Source organism: Plectropomus leopardus, chromosome 16 (genome assembly GCF_008729295.1).
Source record: "Plectropomus leopardus isolate mb chromosome 16, YSFRI_Pleo_2.0, whole genome shotgun sequence".
NCBI classification, from domain to species: Eukaryota; Metazoa; Chordata; class Actinopteri; order Perciformes; family Serranidae; genus Plectropomus; species Plectropomus leopardus.
In genome coordinates, this window is record NC_056478.1 from 30,576,620 (window position 1) to 30,598,666 (window position 22,047).

General features: G+C 39.0%; 1 protein-coding gene across 2 annotated transcripts in view; it reads left to right on the forward strand.

Annotated features, from left to right (window-relative positions):
- Positions 1-22,047, forward strand: part of disp1 (dispatched homolog 1 (Drosophila)) — a 131,367-nt gene that overhangs the window by 59,723 nt on the left and 49,597 nt on the right. The window contains exon 1 of one of the 2 annotated variants that reach the window (XM_042503354.1): positions 12,941-13,165. The exons of the other annotated variant lie outside the window; for it this stretch is intronic. The gene's annotated coding sequence lies outside the window, so the exon portion shown is untranslated. Of the gene's footprint in view, positions 1-12,940; positions 13,166-22,047 lie in introns of those variants that run through there. 2 annotated transcript variants of the gene reach the window in all.

Sequence of the window (22,047 nt, forward strand, 5' to 3'; positions counted from 1 at the left end):
TTAGGACATTTCTAGAATTTAAGGAAGTGTCTCAGATTTTAGGATATGTCTGGGATTTAGGACTTTTCTAGGATTCTGTGACATTTCTAGGATTTTAAGACGTTTCAAGGTTTTTACCATGTTTCTAGGATTTTTGGACTTTTATAGGATTTTAACACATTTCTAGGATTTTCTGCCATTTGTAAGATTTTAGGACTATTCTTAGATTGTGGGATGTTTCTAGGATTTCAGGATATTACTAGGATTTTAGAATGCTTCGAGTATGTTAGGACATTTCTAGGATTTTAGGACATTAGGGTCTTAGCTAGGACCTCTGTTGGGGGTGTGAGTGATCCTCCACTGGCACTTTTTCGACAAACAAGCTCTATTTTGATGCTGTTTTATGCACTCTGGCACCTTATGGATACTAAAAGTACAAAAACAATTCCCAGTGTCAATCACTTTATTTTTAGAATACATTAACAAATAGTTAGGGGTCTACCCAGCACCCTATCAGGGGCCAGGTTTTTGGCAGTAAGTTGAGTATCTCTGCCTTAAACTCTCCTTTATTTGGTCCTTCCCCACATCTCCACCTCTATCTCAGAACGCCAAAAGCTTTATGACAGCAGGATGTGATCTCACACCTCCTCCAACATTTTCAACCACACAAAAAATGTCATGATTTTTTTCCCTCTTTCCTCCCTGAGGCCATCCAGCCCTCCACCCTCAGAGGCCCCTGGGAGAAATTTGACACACAGATGCAATCTTTCAACTTTTATCACAGTTTTTCTTCAGAGCCATGTTAGCCCATTTCTGCTTTACCTTTTTATTGTCAGACTTTATGTGCTCCAGCCTTTGTTTGCTGCCATAAAGCGCCTTCAGTGTTATTTTCATTCAGATCCACTTAACATTTCTAAACATTTCTAATTCCATAGGACAAGTTAAGGGTTAAAGGTGTAGGGATGCTATTTATGTATAGAGTACACTGTACATTTATGATAACTACCAAATAACACATTTCAATGTGCTTTTCAAATATATCTCATATATGGAATAATCAGTCAATATGACAATTAATCATCTTTATTAAGCAAAAATTGTAAATGTATTCTTAGTTCCAGCCCCTCAGATGTAAGAATTCACAGATTTTTTCTTAAAGGGGAACACCACCTAAATAAATTATCAGTATGTTATTTCCGTAACCAAGGATAGTTCAGTTAATATTTGTAAACATGAGCTGCTCTTTTTAAATTTTTCTTTTAGGTGGCCATGCTAAAAAATGTGCAGTGAATTCACATAGTATAAAGCAGTGATACTCAACTTAAGGCCAGGGAGCCAAATCTGGCCCCCAGTAGGGTGCTGGGTGGACCCCCCCAACCATTTTCTGATTCACAGTAAAAATAAAGTGATTCACATTGGGAATTGTTTTTGTCCTTTTAGTATACATAAGGTACCAGAGTGCATAAAACAGCATCAAATAGAGCTTGTTTATCAAAAAAGTGCTAGTAGAGGATCCCCCACACCCCCGATGGAGGTCTTATCTAAGACACTAATGTCCAATAATCATAGAAATCTCCTAAAATCCCAGATAGTCTAATGCTTGATTGATTACACAGAAAAACACATTATTTATAAAGTCCTGTGTCTCATAAGATTAATCAAATGAATGGATATTGTGGAACTACGAACAGCACAAATAATGTTTAGGGCCAAAAATAATTCATAGCCAACTACTATTCAAAGGTTTTTCTGTGATCGAGATGGGGGTTATATTCTGACTTTCTAACTTTAAAATTCACAGGGTACGCCCAACGAAGAAAGGTTTTTGTATTTCAATTTGTGGTGTTAAATTACATGATAGATTAAAAAACAAAATTAAAGCGATGCTCAAATGCTCAAACATGAAACAATTTTTAAAAATGTATAAAGATATGATTTGTTGTAGATACATGGGCATCTGCTCTTTTTTCTTTTTCTAAATAACAGTGTAAATGTGTTGCACATAGAATATTGTGTAGAAATGTCATTTTTGTATGACATGGAAGCATTTTATTTTTTATTTTTTATGGAGGAGTTCTGGGATTTAATACGTTTTTACTTCCTCCCACTCCTTTTTGGATATGTTTGTGTATAACTATATTATATCCTTATTGTATTTGTATATATTTTTTAAACATATACAAGATAAATTTTAGATCAAATATGCCCTAAGTAATATTCTATAAACCTCCTAAAATCCCCAGAAATGTCTTAAAATCCTAGAAAGATCCTTAAATCATAGAGAATTTTAAAATCCAAGAAATACCCTAAAACCTTTAACATGTCCTAAAATCTTAGAAATGTCCTAAAATCCTAGAAATATCTTAAAATCCTAGAAACATCCTCAAATTATAGAAACGCACTAAAATCCGAGAAATGTCCTAAAATCCCAGAAACATGTATGGGGCTCTGGCCTCACGAAGCAAGCTGAGGCAGTAAGGTAGGCAATAAGCAATGGACGTAATTACAGAAATACAGAAAATATGGCTGTCCCCTTACCAGGGGTTTGGTAACACACACTCACACACAGTGTTGTGGAGTGGTCAGGGGGTTGGGGGGGGGGGGGGGGGGGGGGGGGGGGGGGGGGCCCCTCTGGCTTTGTGTGTGTTTGTGCTGTCCCTCAAAGGCTGTCACTGTCCTTCTGAGCAAACGCTAACTCCGGTCTCCTCAAAGAGGAACTCTCCTCTTATTAATTCACACACAAACATCTGTCCTCAAATTCCTCCTAAACAGGCCTTTGTGTGAGTCGTCTGTCTCTCCGTCCATCTGCCTCTCATCCGTCCCTCCTCCTGACTCTCCGTCTTTCCATTCTGCATAACTTCCCTGTTGCCCCGATTGTGTCCCAGATCAAACCAGGACTGTTCAAACAAATGAAGATCTCTGCGGGCTCTGTGCTTGCAGCTCTGCAGACTCTGCCTGTTTGCTGGACTCTTCTGTTGCTGCCTCCTCTCTTCTATGTGATAAGAGCCCTGCATTTGCATACCACCACTCTCCCCTCTTTACTTTCTTCTCTCTGGGTCCGTCCCACCCTCTCCTCCCCTGTCCCCCAGAGGGACAACAGAGAGAAGAGTTTTGGTGGAACTGTGTCTTCTCCCAGATGAGAAAGTTGCTCGGGCACTTGAAGAAACTGAAGAGGGAAAGCAGGAGAGGAGGGGGGAAGAAAGACAGGCTAATCTTTGTGGAGGAACGACAAAGACCGCTCCAAAGTCCCCAACACCATGAGAACTCCTCAGCAAAAACAGCCCTAATTAGACGGCCGAGCTGAGCTTTGTGCCAGAAGTGTGCATATTTTAATGTGATAAAACAACAGGCCTCTGTTTCTCATTTTTAAACATTGTCTTGTTCCTGTGCCAGATCACTGCAGCTGGCCTGGACTGACTCTGCCTGCAGTTCAAAAACCTGATGGGACTGTTCGGTCTTTGGTGCATGGTGAGATAAATAATAATGCCGAGGCAAAATTTATAGAGAATCTGTTTTCATCTATCTTACATCAAATCAAATCAAATCAAGAGATGCTGATCCACTTTTCACAACTAAAGCGCTTTCCATCTTCGCCAATAAGGAGAGGACAGTCAAGAGACAGTCTAAGTCAGGGGTACTCGACTTGCTTTATTTGGGGGCCACTTTTGTGAAATGACAGGAGGCCAGGGGTCAGTCACAGCAGCCCCATATAAGTTTCTGGGATTTGAGGATGTTTCTCAGATTCAAGCACGTTTCAAGGAATTTTGAGACATTTCTCAGACTTTAGGATGTTCCTCAGATTTCTGGAAATTTTCTAGCTGAGTGATGTGAGGGACAGCATTCTGGCTCTGCTGTAGTTTATTCTCTCGAATGATTTTCAAATCACAGCGCATTGAAATCATTTCATCATCCTCAAATCAACAAGTATCATCGTCTTTGGGTTTTGCACCTGCCAGTCATTGAGAATCAGACACATGTGCATGTGATGTCATTCACACCTTTGAGCCGCCAGTCAACACCTCGGAGAAGAATGTTGACTGGAAGTGCAACTAAACCGCTCTGCCAATCTCTTCTAGCTCCAGCCAACTGCTTTCACTTCTTTCTGTATTTTTCCCACTTTTGTGTCTGTCATTTTCTTTTTTCTTCATTTGTGTGTTAAAGGAAATGATAAGAAGTAGACAGAGCACTGGACACAGCATGTCTCTGCTCAGCCACAACATGGCTTCTCTGCTCAATTCAAGCTTTTTTGAGCACCTAGAAAAGCTACCTAAGTCCCATCTGCTACTATATATACTATACTGGGATATATTCAACATCGCTGTGGTTAACGTAGGCAAAAAACACTTGCTTCCTCGCAAAGAAGAGATCCTGTTTTGGCTCAAAGTACCTGTTTTTGGTACCCGGCTGAAAATGGCTGTGTGATACCTTGGTAGAAAACAAAGGCTTTTCATGGCACCATTTCTGATTGAAAAACTTCCGGGTTGCTAAAAAACACCCACATTTGGTGGCAAAAATGCAGCTGGAAACAGTAATGGGGGTTGCTAAAACAAGACCAGTTTTGTTGTTTGTTGGTCTTAAACAGCGGTCTGAAGCTCGGTAGCTGTCTCGCCAAGGTGTCACAACATCGGCCTCCCCCTCCACCTCCTGACAAGTCAGCTCATATACTGTCACTTTAGACACACGGATGGGATACTTACGGTTTGTAGAAATGTTGTGGTTTGCAGAAACACAATGTCTGCCGAAAATCAACTTAACATCATGATAATATACACCAAACAAACCACAGGCATGCTAATGTTAATGTTAAAGTCTAAACATAAAAACAGTTCTACATATGCAGTCTTCACAGTACATCTTCTTGTGAAGAAGAATACACACACACACACACACACACACACACACACACACACACACACACACACACACACACACACACACACACAGACACACACACAGCTACAGAGCGGCCCACGGTGGCTGCTTTACTTGGAAACATTACAAAGAAAACAACAACAAACTAAAACATGTGTACATGTGTGAGACATATGGCTCCTCGTGAGTGCTTTCGTCATGCACTTTAAATATAATACATAGATTTTCCATCAGATTACAGTTAACAGCAGAGCAGCAGAGAACTATATAGAGCAGGGGTACAAACCTTGCTTTGCTTGGGGGCCACTTTTACACAATGACAGGAGGCCAGGGGCCAGTCACAGCAGCCCCATACATGTTACTAGTATTTTAGGACATTTGTTGTATCTTTGGATATTTCTAGGATTTTAGGACATTTCTAGTACCTTACCACATTTCTTGGATTTTAGAACATTTCAAAGACTTTGGGACGTTTCCAGGATTTTAGAAAGTTCATAGGATTTAAGACTTTTCTACAGTTGAAGGACATTTCTTGGACCTTATGAAGTTTCTAGGATTTTGAGACCTTTCTAGGATTTTAGGATATTTGTAGGATTTAAGATTGTTACTAGGGTCTTGGAACATTTACAGGATCTAAGATTTTTGGACATTTCTAGGTTTTTTTTAGGATTTTAGGGCTTTTATAGGGATTTAGGATATTTCTAGGATTTAAGAATGTTTTATTATCTTAGATCGCATTCAGAATTCAAGTCGTTCTAGGATTTTGGGACATTTCTAGGATTTTAAGAAGTTTCAAGGATTTTAAGACCTTTCCAGGATTTCAGGACGTTTCTAGGATTTTAGGACATCTCTAGGATTTTAGGACATTTCTAGGATTTTAAGACGTTTCAAGGTTTTTACCATATTTCTAGGATTTTGGGGATTTTAGGACATTTCTAGTATTTTTCTCTTAGGATTTAGGAGACTTTTGGACACACACTGGGATTTTAAGATGTTTCTATGATTTAAGCCCATTTTTTAGTATTTTAAAACATTTTTAGGATTTGAGCACATTTCTAGGATTTTTTAAATGTTCCAGTATTTTAAGATTTTTTTTTTTTTTAGGATTTTAGGACATTCTTTGGGTTTTTAAATCAATTCTAAGATTTTAAGAAAAAATCTAGGATTTTAGGACATTTCTGGGACATTTCTAGGATGTAATACATTTCTCGGATATTTGGATATTTCAAGGATTTGTGGATATTTCTAAGATTTTAGGATGTCTCTTGGATTTTAGGGCGTTTCTATGAATTTAGGAGGTTTCTAGGATTTTAGGACATTAGTGTCTTAGCTAGGACCTCTGTTGGGGGTGTTGGGGATCCTGCACTGACACTTTTTTTGATAAACAAGCTCTATTATGATGCTGTTTTATGCACTCTGGTACCTTATGTAAACTAAAAGTACAAAAACAATTCCCAATGTGAATTACTTTATTTTTATTGTGAATTAGAAAATGGTTTGGTAGGACCCAATCAGGGGCCAGACTTGGCTGCAGGCTGTAAGTTGAATATCACTCACTCATCACACTAAAGGCCTTCCTATCTGTAGATTTGAATCCATGGTAACTTAGACTTTGGCTCTCATTGGGGCTTTAGCCATGCTGCAGCCTCCCTTTGGGTCCTTGTGAGCAGACGTCAGGGGGCTCAGTGCTGATCGGGTGGGAGATGTCCGTCCTCACTGCCAAGGTGTCGAAGGGATAAAGTTTCCCCGGTTTCCGCATCTCAGACTTCCAGAAGCCAGAGCGCAATGTGAGCGGCGCTGCCTGAGAGCGCCTGGGTGCCTCTCCCTAAACCTCTCATTCATTCACTCATTACAGTCACACCTTTTTCTTTCTCTCTTTCTCCACTCACTTATCCACAGATGCTCCGGCACTATTGATTCCATCTTTTTTGCACACTTTCACTTCTTTTTTTACCTTCCTCGTCTTCCTCGTTAGCCAGACGTTATCACATGCAGGGGGAGCTGCAGTTCTCCGAGGGCTTCTAGGATTACCTGCTGCCTTCCTGCGCATGTGTCGCGGCACATTACGATCCAGCATCTTAGTGCTCTGCTATTAGATCATTGTTAATGTGCTTTCAAATCACACAGCGAGTTGGATCATGTTGAAAAGTACAGGACGGAAGACGCCTTTTGTGAAGAGATTTTTTTTCCCCTCCCTGATTTCTCCTTCTCTGCAGCTGATTGAGGTTTTATTCCCTCCTCTTGATGTCGGGCATAAAGAGAAAACAGCAATTTGCTGTTTGGGTTGCATGTCTGCTCTGTGTACCACATTTGCCTCAGTTAACAAATCCACAATGAAATGGAATTATTCTAAACCCCCCATATTTGGAATTAGCTTTGGAAAAATGATTCCAGGACACATTAAACATTATTTTTGACATGTCATGCCAAAACCTTGAATGGTTTAGAAACATCTTGTCCTCCTCTATGCTTCTCTCCCTCCCTCTTTCACCCCCCCCCCCCTTTTTTTTTTGTTGTCCGCTAAACCTGTCACTTTGATGAGTTGTGTGCAATCATCTCAGGGGCCGCTGGGCTTTCACCGGGGCCTCCGTCCTTCCTGGTACAGTACAGCCTTTGATGTGGTTCCTTCTTTCGCTCCATGCGGGCAGACCTCAGCTCTGGTTAGCTGAACCCAAACTCAGCCTCTTGGACGCTTTTTAACGCCACATATCAATTTAGTGTTTATCTTGGTGAAGGTAAGACTCTCAACAGTGGTGTTAGTGCTGAAATGTCTTTGTGCTGTTATATCAGACAAAGGCAACATTGTCCTGAGCTGACCGGCAGCATGATCACCCTTAGCAGCATGTTCTGTACTATGTTTAGGTCCTAATCAGAATAATGCACAGACCTTGTTAACACCTTGTTAATCTTCCTGAAGTTTTACCAGTAGCTAACTTAGTGGTGCCAGATGAGCTAGCAGTAGATGCACACTTCCTTTTGCGCAGTGAATCAGTTGGTGAGCGTAGTTCAGTAGACAGAAAATAGTTCCTATTAGGCTTGGGCGATATATGGTATTATGATATGCCAGGGTATTTAGAAATCCTGAAGGCATGTTTTTTAATATCGTCATAAATACAGGCACTCCTAATTCTGTTAAACTCATTGTGTGTAGTGCACAGCAGGCACCACAGAGCTCAGTCTCCGGTCTGTACTGGTTGAACAGGCAGCTCAGCTGAAAGACACAGCAACACCGAATCACACAACAAAAGTCTTGTCGTTGATGCCCTAAATAAAACTGCAGTTCTAAAAACACTGAGGTGAGGCTCAGTACATTTGTCAGAAGCGGGAGCTGTTTGTCGTTGCAGCTGTAGCAGGCTTACAGATCAAATCTGCGGTTGTAATTTGGAAAAAAAGTGGACTGGTGTGAACAAGCCTTTACTCTTCTTCCAAATGAACTGACCAAGCCCAGCGTCAGCAGACCAAAATAACCTGACCACGTCTACCACATGGAAATCAATTAGTGAGGGCAGCAGCATGCAGGCAGTCAGTAAATAAGAGCTCTCTAAATGCTGCTGTGGGAATCCCCACATGCTTTAAGAGTCTCAGAGGGTGTGAAAAAAAAAGATTTTTTTTATTTTTAAATGGTCCTGATACTCGGTTTGGATGGTATCTTAGTGTTACAGTATACCAGGGTATTTAGAAATCCTAAAGGTATGTTTTTTAATACAGGTCCTCCTCTTTCTTTTAAACTTATTGTATGTAGTGCACAGCACACACCACCAGAGTTCATTTTGCGATCTCTACTGGTGGAACTGGCAGCTAAGCTGAAAGACACTGCAACACCTAGTGGTGGAAGGAGAAGTTACAAGACTGTAAACAGTTGGCAGACACTTATACCCTCCTAAACCATGGTATACCCTGGTGAAATTATAGAACGTTATGAAATATTACATACCGCCCAAGCCTAGTTCTTACATGCAGCTGCTCGCAACAAGGTCTGTGGATTATCTCAAGTAACTGGGTCGTGTTTGCTGGAAAGAGTCATTGCTGTTAAGTTTTTTTAAATGTTTAATTTTTTTTGCTTTGAGCACCACAAGTCGAGTAGTTCTATTATATTGGAGAGAAGGATGATATCTCTTAGACTCAGCAACTTACACCAACACAATCTAGACTGATAAATATCACTAGGTAAGAGGAAACATATGTATTTTAGATTTTGTTGTGGACTGTCCTTTTAATTTCTTGTCAGACAAAAGAAAAGCACAATATAATACAATGAAGTCCACACAACCTATTAGTACCAGGTTATTATTATTAGAGACAACTACAAAGTAGTAAATGGCTTAGGCTCTGGCTGGCCCCTGGGGCCAGCTGTCAGAGTGCGCCTCACCACTGCAGATGATTACAGCTTGCTATATGAACTGTGTCCTAATCCTGGTGGACAGCTGAAATTAAAGCCAGGTACGGCCCTCTGCCTTCCCAGCATTCCCTGTGATAAACCTCCTCCCCTGCTGAGAAGAATCAGTTGTTTGTGAGGACAAGCATCTCAAGAAGAGTCTGTAGCAATGAGCTCGTTCTTTTAGCAAATCCGGGAACGCTGATGAAACTGAAAGATAAAGACGGCATACTCTGATGAATTTGAATGTGATTTCAGCATTCTGCCAGCAGGAGTTCACAATCTGTGTTTGACACACTGGGCTCTGAGTAAAAACAGGCATTGTTTCCTGACTTTGCAGATATTGTTTGAGCCATGTAGACTCTGTCTGCTGCATAAACGATCTCTCTCATAATCAAACATATATCAGAAGTGGCTTTGCTTTAAACTACAGGCTATGATATAATGGACAATAGGACATAAAGAGAACCCTACAGAGAACCCCTCTATCGTGTAATGGTTCCACCCAGAACCCTCTCTGAGTGTTCTTTTCAGAACCTTTTTACCTTCTAAGAGTGCCAATAAGAATCCCACTGGGGGATTCTACCAAGAACTCTTTCATATTCCAAGGGTTTAATCTAGAACCCATCCATGAGATTCTACTAAGAACTAGGGTTGGGCATCGAGTCTCGAGCGTCAATGGGAACCGGGACTAACATTCCAATTCTCCCGGAAACGTTCAGATTTTTAAATTTCGATTCCTAGTTTCGATGCCCAGTCTGCCGTCTGGAAGAAATAGCCGTCAAACATCAACTAAGAAGAAGCCGCCAGACACCAATTAAGAGGAAGCCGCCCAACACCAGCAAAGAAGAAGCTGCAGGAAGTGTGTGTGCATTGCAACCATGGACAGTGTGTGGTGGCACTCAAAAGTTTGGGTGAACTTCAGTAAAAAAAAATGACCGTTCTTCTCAAAAACCACATATCTTCAAAGGGTTTAATCTAGAACCCACCCAGGGGATTCTACTGAGAACCCTTTTATACTTCAAGGGTGATATCAAGAATCCATCCATGCGGTTTGACTCAAAACCCATTTATCTTCCAATGGTTTAATCTAGAACCCATCCAGGGGGTTCTGCAACAAACCCTTTTCTATTCTGATGTTTCATATAGAACCCACCAAGGGGGTTCTATAAATAATAATGTACTACATTACTTATAGATCTCTCCCTCACTTCCTATGGTTTTAGACCTTAAAGGAACTCTTAGTCTTAAAAAGAACCCTTTCTTTTAAAAAAGGGTTCTTCAAAAGCAAATGGTTCTGAGTAGAACCTCAGCCCTTCAGTATAAACCCTTTTTCAAGAATGTTCAGACCTGAAAAAAAGTATTTAAGCAAGATAACACAGAATTTGGTTCATTTTTAAAAATGTATTTCTTTATTTATGGGCCTATAGCTTTTGTCAATAGGTTGAACTAATATATATATATAAAAAAAGAAACTGCTCAAATGTTCAAGAAATGTCTAAAGTTTAACATGAAATGTGTCCACAACCTGGATTCAGGAGGTAGTTGTGTATTCTGAACTGAATATACAAAGGTAAGGATAGTTTTGGGTTTTTTTGACAGTTGCCCCACCCTCTGAGATCTGAATCAAACCCAGCAGCTGTTGTTACCTTGGGTGGAGAGGTAGAGAGGAGCGAGCATTTAAAAGCAGTTATTAAAGAAAACCTAGAAGAGCAGCCAACACATCTGAACAGCAATCTATAATTTAAGGATGTGTTAAGACTGGGTGTGGCCTTATTAAGGAATTATGTGGTAGAATTTCAGATAATTAAAGGCTGTTTGCTATCTCTGTAAGTAGGGTTGATAAAAGCCAACTGCGGTAGTTTCATTTATAAAACTTGCGTCATATAAATAATGTTGAAGGCTACTAAACTTTATTAACTATTGTGGTTTATATTTTAGCTTTTGATAACTGTCTCATAAAATGATCTTATCTTGAGACTCGCCAGAGTATCCCTTATAGGTTTAGCTGCTTCATCAAAGAAACCAACCAAGAGCACGTTCATTAAAGGGTAAAAGATGACAACTTGTTGATTTTTTTGGTTGTTGTATGCAGGGATGTTTCTAGGATTTGAGGGAATGGAGGGCTTAGCCTGCACCTCAGCGGAGAGTCAGGGGGAACATTTCCCAGATTTTTTTTTTTTTTTTTACGCACAAGTTCTATTTTGAGGCTCTGTTTATGCACTCCATATGCACCTAATTTATTCTTAAAGACTTTTTTTTTTTAACCTTTTCTGATTAATTATAAATTGTAATGAGAAAATTAGTTGAGGGCTAATTTTTGGTAATTAGTATTGAGTACAGAATACTTTAAAATGCTATCATTTAAAATCTATTGACGAGGGAAAAATACTTGACTGTATGTATGTACAGGTGAAATGTTGGCAAAGTATTGCCTATCTTAAAAAGTACATAAAAAGTACAAGTATGAAAAGAATAACAGGTTATTAGATCGGGGTCTCTTTTTATTGTTATTAGGCTTATTCTTATCTGTAAAGAACATATATAGCCTAGGCCTATATATTTAGATTCAGGGCTTTTTCTAAACCATTCTGGGCTGAAGCCTCAGACGCCCAGACCTAACGACGCCACTGGTTTTATAGTGTACCCCAGGTATGATGTTTTTCTGTTCTGTTTCTAGGATTTTAGAACATTTCTCAGATTTCAGATTTGTAGGTATCTAGGACGTTTCTAGGATTTTTGGACGTTACGATTTCAGGACATTTCCAGGATTATAGGACGTTTCTGGGATTTTAAGACATTTCTCAGATTTAAGGATGTTTCTATGATTTTATTATGTTTCCGGGATTTTAGGTTGTTTTAAGATTTTAGGACATTTCTAAGATGCCAGGATGTTTCGAGGATTTCAGGATGTTTCGAGGATTTTAGGTAGTTTTAGGACTTCAGGACATTTCCAGGATTTTAGGGCATTTCTATAATATTGTCACGACGTAGGAATCCAGGACATATTTAGGATTTTAGGACTTTTCTAAAATCTTAGGACATTAGGAGCTCATCAAGGACCTCTGTTGCTGACCCACTGGCACTTATGATCAACAAGCTCTATTGCTGTTTTATGCACTCTGGCACCTTATGCATGCTAAAAGGACAAAACAGTTCCCAGCGAATCACTTTATTTAATATTGCAAATTAGAAAATGGCTGGGGGGCCACCCGGCATCATATTCGGGGCCAGATTTAGTTGAGTATGGCTGAACAAGAATAGACCTTTACAGTAAGTTCATAGCACATCTTTAAGTTATCCTGCTTTAATGGGAAACTGCATGTGAAACTGGTAGCATTAATTGATATTTTAGAAATAGTAAATTGATAGTTCACTCACTCCTGTTGTGTTTTTTTCACCTAGTTACCTTATTGTTGGTTTAATTGCTGTCACCTCTGGATTGCTTTTACTCTTTCTATAGTTTTTTCCTGCTTTCTGTCGCTTATGCGCCAGTTTTGAAGTTTCCTGAAGTCCTGTGATAACGCGCGTGAGTGGTAGCGTAGCTTTGCCTTGGCTCGTGCAGTCGGTGCGGCAGTGAGCGGGTTAAAGCTGACGGTGAGACCGTCCTATCAGTGCTGCACGGTGCAGTCCCAGCCCACCGCGTCTTGCCTCCTCCTGCCTCCGTCACCCCGAGAGAGAGCAGGGAGCCGGGCTGCCGCGAGTGTGTGTGCTGGTGTGTGTGGCTATTTGTCATTCTGGCAGGACACATTCCCATGAGACACAGCCCGCTCTTCCTGAGACTTGCTGTCGTCTTTTCGGGGTGTACTGTTAGTTTTCCGGCGCTGGCGGATATTTGGGGCTGAAACCGGAGGATTCTTTATTTGTGTCTGTGAGCGCCGCGTGCTGCTGATCCAGCCGGCGGTAACGAGCGCGGAGCACCGGGAGACACAAAACACGGTAGGACACTCCGGATACTGCCTGCTCGTCATTCTCTGTCTGCTGCAATGTCCCTGCTTTGTCGCCAGACTTCTGGGATATTTTTGGACGGATAAGTCAGTGAGTTTCAGTCGCAGTGTGTGCGTTCAGAGGTGGTGAGAACGGTTGGATTTGGGACTTGAGTGCAGTTTGGGTCCACGCGTCTCCGCCGTGGAGCGTCTCTGTGTCTGTCCAAGTGCTTGGCTGCATGAGAGAGATGTCAAAATGACTTAATCTCTTTTCCCGTATCTGATGTCACCACACTGAAAAGATGCTTTTACTATTGTTTCACATATTAATTGCAACGCAGCAAACGGAACGTTTCCACAACACTGGCTAACGTTGCAAGTTGCAATAATGTTTTAGAGAAAACATTTAAATCTAATGTTCAAAAAACGTTTCAAACATATTTTTCTTTTCAAATAATGTTCCTGCAAGGTTAAGTGCTGATTAGGATGTAACGTTATAACTGCATCATTCTGAGGATGTTTTGGTGATGTTGAGAGGTGACAGATCATACAATGGTCTTTTATAAAACGTTCCCACGATGTTACATGAGAACAAAGGAAGAACATTTTCAAAGCAACATTCAGAACATGTTATTGAGATAAGAGATTACAGACCCTTTTTATGAGAAACAAAAAAAAAAAAAGTTGTTTGATGTTTATAGAAAATGTTACCTTAACTTTAAGATGAACGTTTTGGGAACTAAAAGAAAACTTGCCAGTGAAAACATCTCTAAAACAATGCATTGATTGCATTGCACCATTCTCAGAACCAAAAAATGCTCGCTGGGATGTGTCATCTGAAGGCAACCAGCCATCAAGGGAAGTTTGCCCAAAATATTTAGATATGAGATTATTAATATGAGCTGGTTTGAGTGCTACTATAGCCCAGCCCCAACTTACTTCAACTTGACAGAGATATTATGATGTATATGTTTACTACCATACGATCTCTATCAGTCATTATAAAGTAGACAAACTAAATTAAAGTAAGTTTACTACACTGTGAACTCAACAACTTGATTTCACTTTTGAAATATCTCAGAAGCCAATTGCCTTAAAAAAAAGCAAGAAAATACAACTATTAGTCTTAAACTATGTTTACTTAATATCTAATTCTCAGTTTATTTAAGATTTAGTTGTATTAACTGAATTTTGTGAAGTTGTTGCAACTTAGAAATGATAAGTGATATTAACTTCATCTCCCTAAGTGTTAGCAATTTAGCAATTTTATGAGCAATTTCTGTTGGTTGCAAACTAGTCTGTCATAATTGTATGTTTTTAACCCTTAAAAAAACACAAATAACGACATCAGTTTTCTTGTGCTGCGTTCAGTCACCTTTCACAAGCATTTAAACTTCTGAAACTGGAGAGAAAATTTATTTGATTTTTTTCAAAAACATGGGGTAAAAACATAATGAGCAACTTGGCAAGAAATGTGTCATAAAATGTTCAGAAAACTGCATTTATAATTCTTATAATTAGATACCAGATTTTTTTAAAAGAATTTTAAAGGTAATTTTCATCTTTTTTCCCTTAAATTTTTAAGCTATTTTCAGATAAGTTTCTGTTAATTTTCATTAACTGTAGTGATAGTCCAAAACACATCATATACTTCTTGATAAGGAGGCCCATAAGTACATTTTCAGCATCTCGTACACATACATGTTATTTTAACATGCTGAAAAAAGACACTGAAAAAAGACAATTGTCAAGTAACTTAAAATAATTACTTCAATCTGTAACACATAAATGAATTAAGTTTTCTCAACTCGATTTTCAAGCAATTGTATTAATTGAACTCGATAACTTGATTAGAAAGAACTTAATTCATTCATGTGTTGATGATTGACGCAATTATTTAATTATTTTATTATTTCCTTTTTATCCGTAGAAGAAATAAATTTCCCCAAATGTAGCTTTCCTAATTCAGCTGTCAGCCCGATGATTGTGTTGGAAACTGGGCCTGATGGAATGATAAAACAGCAGGTCAACCAGCGGTTCACCTCATTTACCATGAGACTGGCTGCTGTAGCCTTGAGCCGGCCGCTTCAGATTGTTTAACAGCCTAGCTGTGAAAAAACAGCCAGAGGGGGTCAGATCTGTCAGAGAGATTGTGTCCTGAAGCCATGTCTAGCACGAGAAAACCTCTGCCTGTTGTTGTTGATGTTATTATTATTATTATTATTATTATAAGATATGTGGTTATTAAGCGTCTCTTGACTGATGCCTGGTAATGACTGCCTATTAGCTTTAATTAAAGGGATGCAGGATGCCTCGCCTTGTTCTGCGAAGCCGCCTGTCGCCCAAGGTCTCTCCATCTCTCACACCCCATAATCATAAGGTTCACATGAAAGGAGGCAGAAGAAGCGCTTCGTCATCACCTGCGTTATTCCAAACCGCTTGCCCTAGGAATGGTTGCATTTGTTGGTTTTTGGTCGAGTCTCAGTTATTTAAAGGTTAAATGCGCCAAATAATTGGTCTAACCAAGGACCTGTGAGGTTCCAGTGGAGCTGTCCTCGCTGACACATGGAATCCCTTAGAGCTGCAGCTTTTCTGCTGAAAACGAGAAGGAAATGACACTTCATCACATTTGGAGGTCTAGACAGAGTTTGACCTGTTGAATGATGTGGGAGTGATTGTTTGGGATTCAAGGTCACTTGATTCATGCTTCCTTTTAGTCAAAGTTCAAAGCCAATCAGAGCAACTGTATGTTTAGTCAACCAAAGGAACTTTATACTGAGGGCTGGGCAATACAAAGATTGATTATGTCGATATCATTATATCTGCATTATTTTGATTTCTTAGATTTTAGGATGGCTCTAGGATTTTAGGACATTTCCTGAATTTAAAGATATTGCTTGGATTTTAGGATTTTTCTCGGGAATTTAGGTCGTTTCTAGGATTTTAGGACATTTTTAGGATTTGAGGACATTTCCTGAATTTTAGGATGTTTCTCAAATTTTAGGATATTTCCAGGATTTTATGTAATTTCTTGGATTTTAGGATATTTATTGAATTTTAGGACTTTTCTAGGATTTTGTACGTTTCTAAGATTTTAAAATATTTCAAGGATTTTAGGATGTTTTGTGAATTTTAGGACTTTACTAGGATTTTGGACTCTTCTAGGATTTTAGGACATTTCTTAGATTATAGTTTATTTCTATTTTGAAGGACCCAGCTCATCTCATGAAGAAGAGAGGGAAAAACAAACACCAAAGCGAGTCTCATGCCGGATGAGAAAAAAACAGGACAATTTATATTCGCTTATATTGTACTTGGAAGAAGCCTAGATGCATCAAGTATACTCGTATATGTTCCCTCCCCTAGTTCTGTGTCTGACTTATCATACCCAAAATATGTCCAAATAACAGAAGGAGCCCCTCCTTCGGGTACGAGCTCCTCCTCATTTTGAGTAGGCCTGTTGGTGTCAGTGTTTTGTGCTGAATTCCCACGTTCAACATAGACACCCCCTTGGCCATGTGGATGGACCCAAAGTGTTATCAGATGACGAAAACAAAATAAAAAATATAGCATAATATGAAACGATGGACGCTTTTTATCGTCACATGATATATTTCATCATATCGCCTCATATTGTTGCCTTTTTCATGTTTTTTAAGACTGCATTATAGTGAAGTGATGTCATTTTCTTTTCTCTCAACTGTTCTTGCTGTTCTACTCTTTGCCTTTACAAGTGATGCACGATAATATTGGTATGTTATCCGTACCAGCCGATATCGGCTCTGAAATGAAACATCAGCATCACTTAACATACTGATTTCTGCCAATATCACAAACTGATTTTTTTCTATGACATGTATAAAACATCAACCCTAAGTTGAAGTATTTTTCTTATTTTGCACAATGAATGAATATTACATACACTGAAAAGTATTGGATTTCATATCTCCATCTGCTGGTGAGCCATCACAATAAGAGTTTAATATGATAATAATTCCACTGTAGAATAGACTATAGATTTGATGATCACTAAAATTATATGGAAATGAAATGGGATGTGGCAGTATTGAATACTGGCCAAATTGGTTGTTTTTATATTGGCAGAAAATATCCAGTATCGTGCGTCCCTAGCTTTTACCCACTTAGTCATTATACTGTCATGACTAATGACTATTTGTCAAATATTTACAAGTTCCTTTTTCAAAGTTTTGGAAATCTAATGTTCATTTTTAAAGGTCGAATGAGGATTTCAACTTATATTTTTTGACTGATGTCAATGTTAAGCTAGCATTTTTATTTAAGTAAGGACTTCTATTAGCTAATATTTAAGTTTTGAGTTAACATTGAACATGTTATACAAAAGCACTTAACCGTACCAATATAACACTAAAAATATAACATAACATTCATGTCAAGCTAGCATTTTTTTGTTGATAAAGTAGTTCCAACTCTGACATGATTGAGTAAATCCTTGGAGTTTTTATAGTGAATAGTGTATAGTTAACTTGGAAAAGTTTCAATAAGTTCAACCAACTTAATTTTAATCCAAAAGTTGCAGTGACATTTAGTGTTCAGATTGTTGCATCATTGTTCCACTTTTTACAATCAGTTTATTACAAAACATTTGTCCAACTTTTTCTAACAGTGAGCAGTATGATACCATCGTCGGTATGGTGATATTTTTTTGTGGTAACATTGTATTGTTACACGGACGCCAATAATCTTTTTTAAAAATTATTAAATTAATGATTAATAATGCTAATACAAAGTAAACTTGAATAAAAAAAATCAATTGCTTTTGCAGCAAACAAATCAATCAAAAACAAATTGCAATTAAACTGTATAGTGATAATATTGTATTTTGGGTCCTCTGGTGATGAGGGTGAAAAATGAGGTTGAATTTTTGTATCATTCGTTTTTGCTGTAGTGGATTTAAAATGCAAATAAAAAATATCCTCAGCTTTCATTCCCAAAAGTTCCCTTCCTAAAAGTTTTTCTCAAAGTTACTTCCTACCTAATTAAAGTGCATATTAATTCATTTTAGACGAATCAGAGGATGAGGTCCAGTAATGAGAAAACAAGGAGGAAATCCTAATCCCGCTCCTTAATACCGTTCTTGGTTGCGAGCATTACCTTCTTCTTCTCTGTTCCACTTCGTTCCTCCCGGGCTGCTCTGCTAATGTCCTTTCATTCACGTACTGTGGCGTCTCTTTGATCAAAAACAGCAGCTACATTTCCCTCTGAAACAGATGGAACTGCGGGAGCATTTTTTGTGTCTCACTTCCTCTGCTTCACGGTGCAGCTTGGTCCAGCTGTCAGCTTTTATTTTGAAGGGAGACACAAGACCCTGCTTGTGTCCGCACAGTCTGCCCTAGATGTCTCACCTGCCTGTCAGCGCTTTGGGCATACACTCTGAAGTACACACACACACGCACAAACACACACACAGAGCTGAGAGTAAACTCCTGCAGACACAAACAGCAGAGAGCACACTCATATTTATACTTTAATGTCACTAAACTTTATTCTCTATTTGCTTCCATTCTTTTTCACGCTTGATCTTAAAGCCTAAAGCTCTTGACAGCTGTCAGAGGCAGACTGATGACTTCATCTGGGTTTCCCTCACTCCTCTGCTATTCTGAGCTCTTCGGGCTCCACAGTTATTCTTCCTCTCAGTCCCCGTCCTCCCAGCCACCCCTGACCTGCTGGGGGCTGTCATGCTCATGTTTCACCGCTCACTCATGTTGAGGTGTCACAGAGCGCATTGGTCACATACGCCGCGCGTCTCTCGCTCAGTGTCCGCTGGGAAAAACGGGCTGGTGTGATGGATCGCTTGGCGCTCGAATGCAAGCACATTCATTTTGTGGGGAAATATTTTTCTGGGGTCATGGTTTGGGTGAAGCGAGAACCTGTGTTTTTTGAAAGGGTAGAGTAAATGAATAAGTGAAAGTAAAAGTCAAAGTGAGACGTTTCGAAAAACTAAATGTAAGAAAACAATGCAAGGTCTTTAAAAATCGAGTTAATAATGCATTTCTAGCAGTTTTACTTCATCTTTAAATGGCCTTAGTGACAGTGCAAAGTATTCATTTGTCACAGGACACAGGTGCGTTATTACAGCGGGGATTCTCAACTTGATTTGTTTGGGGGCCACTTTTGCAAAATGAGGCCAGGGGCCAGTCACGGCAGCCTCATGCGATTTTAGGACATTCTAGGATTTAAGGACATTTCAATTATTTTTCAAGAAGGTTTTTACGATTTTAGGATGTTTTTAGAATTTTAGGATGTTTAAGACATTTCAAGAGTTTTAGGATGTTCAAGGGGTTTTAGGACAATGTAGGATTTTAGGATATTTCTCAGATTTTGGGACTTTTCCAGGATTGTAGGTTAATTCCAGGCTTTTGTAACATTTCAAGGATTTTAGGACTTTTCCAGGATTTTTTAATTTATCAAGGATTTTAGGACACTTCTAGGATTTTAGGTAATTTCTCAGATTTCAAGACATTTTCAGGATTTTAGGATGTTCCTAGGATTTTAGGACATTTGGGACCTCTGTCAGGGGGTGTTGGGGATCCTCTACTGGCATTTTTTTTTGGTAATCAAGCTCTATTTTGATGCTGTTTTATGCACTCTGGCACCTTATGTATACTAAAAGTACAAAAACAATTCCCATTGTGAATCATTTTATTTTTATTGTTAATTAGCAAATGGTCGGGGTTCCACCTGGCACCCTACTGGGGGCCAGATGTGGCCCGTGGGCCCTGATTTCACAGCTCTACAGTAATCAGTTAAGGTCTGCATCATCTCAAACATTTTCCACGTCATCAGCCTGCAGATGAGGGCTTATCTCCTGAGGCCATCACAGATAGCAGAGTCTCAGCTCTGTCCTCGTGCATCCAGACGGAGCTCTTCACAATACGTGCTGACGCACACTCACATATGAGGAGGAATAGAAATGCAGCGAGTATTTTTACATTTTGTCAGACCCCAGTTAGTGAAGCTGTGATCAGAATGTGAAATCTTTCCTGTGAGATTGTAATCATTTATCAAAACTGTGAAGCAACACAGTGTGCTGTGATTGTTCCATGTCTTCAGTGTGGAGATTGGAGTGAACCCTGACATACAGAAAGAATCCAGACCCCGACACTTTTTCCATGTTGTTAGGTTGTAGATTTATTTTAAAGTGATGAAATTCTTATTTTCTCCCCATTAATCTCAATAATAATGACAAAGTGAAAACATACTGAGAGTTGTATGCAAATGTATTAAAAATCACAAACTGAAATCTTTAGGAAATGTATAAACACTCAGCTTCTGTTCAACGTACAGAAAACGTCTGCTCTCTGCTCTCCGTGGCTTAAACACCGAGGCATGTTTCGCCTCTGACCACGTCAGTTAGTGATGTGAAGGCTGCTGTTTGACCTTTGGCAGATTAGAATTCTTAGTTCTTAGCTAACTCTGAATTGTCCCACTCCGAGTACAAATACACACAGCACTGTTAGCTCTTTTCCATCACACTACTTTGTTGATTCTTTGAAATTTTTGCACAAAGCAGAAACTGAAAACTATCGTTTCGTACGCTCTTTAGACAACTTGACAGGTTCCATTGACATTTTCTCCAAAATGAGAGATGATGATGGCCATTTTTGGACTTTATTGGTTGTGACAGTAGAAATAAAAAACATGGGGAATTGTGTGGCGTCACTCTAATATGCAGCGCTTTTGCAGGTCTGTGAATGCAGCGCAACAGCTGAATGTCACTCCTGAGGTGATCTGTTGATAAGTTCACGACTGATCAGATCGATGGGTGAGAGAAGACATTTGCATATTTTTGTAAGTGAAAGAGAGTTTTAGGTCCAGCAGAATAAACAATTAAGTTTCACTTTTACTGCGCCTGATGTTCTGCTGCTCCTCTCTGCCGCTTCTGCTATAAATAACCCAACAGTGTTTTAATACAGCTCCTGATTAACAGTCCAGCTCCAGTGGCCCGCGATCGTCTCTGTTATTAACGTGAAACACTGTATTTTTTAAAGCTTAATTCTGAAAAGTGGATTTTGTGTGCAGAGAGCTATGAGTGTGAGTGTTATTTGACTCTGCACAAAAAATGCTAATGTCTAAAAAAAATCAGTGCTGGTGCTAATCAACATATCTCAGTCTGTGATCATCAAGAAAATAACCTACTCAGCATGTAGTATATTGAAAGTAATCCTTTTTTAGTGTGAGTGAGTGTGTGTGTGTGTGTGTGTGTGTGTGTGTGTGTGTGTTGGTGTTTTTCATCTAAAAAAATAGTGGCATCATGACAAAAACCTGGCATTTAAAGGGTTAAAATTCTGAAAATGAATGAATATTTGATATTTATGATTAGGACTGATGTTGGCTAAAAAAAATATAAGTCAATGAAAGTAGAAAATCATATTAATATATAATATTTTTTAAAGTTTGATTTTGAAAAGTGCATTTTGTGCTTAGAGCCATACGTGTGTGTGATTTTAAAGTGGGCCCTTAAGGGTTAAGGATTATTTGGCCATTGTCTCTAGAGCTGCACCTAACAATTATTTTTTTATCGATTAATCTATTGATTATTTAAAATTGATCTAACTATTATTTTTTTATTAAGCAATTAAAATAACAACAAATTTACCGAAAATAATATTTTAAAACGCTGCAGGCATTATTCCCCAATAAAAGTCTTAATTGGTAATCTGTGTTTTACAGTCTGATATAAAGTCTCTCCAAAATAAAATGAATGCAAGAGCTTGTTCCACTCAAGTAAAAGGAATGTAGTGCAATCTACATTTAGCAGTCCAACAAAGTCAATAAAACAAAAAATTCAAGTCACTTTTAGGAAGAGTAACGAAACAGTTGAGAGAGAGCTGACAAGTGCTGCTCACGCGAGCA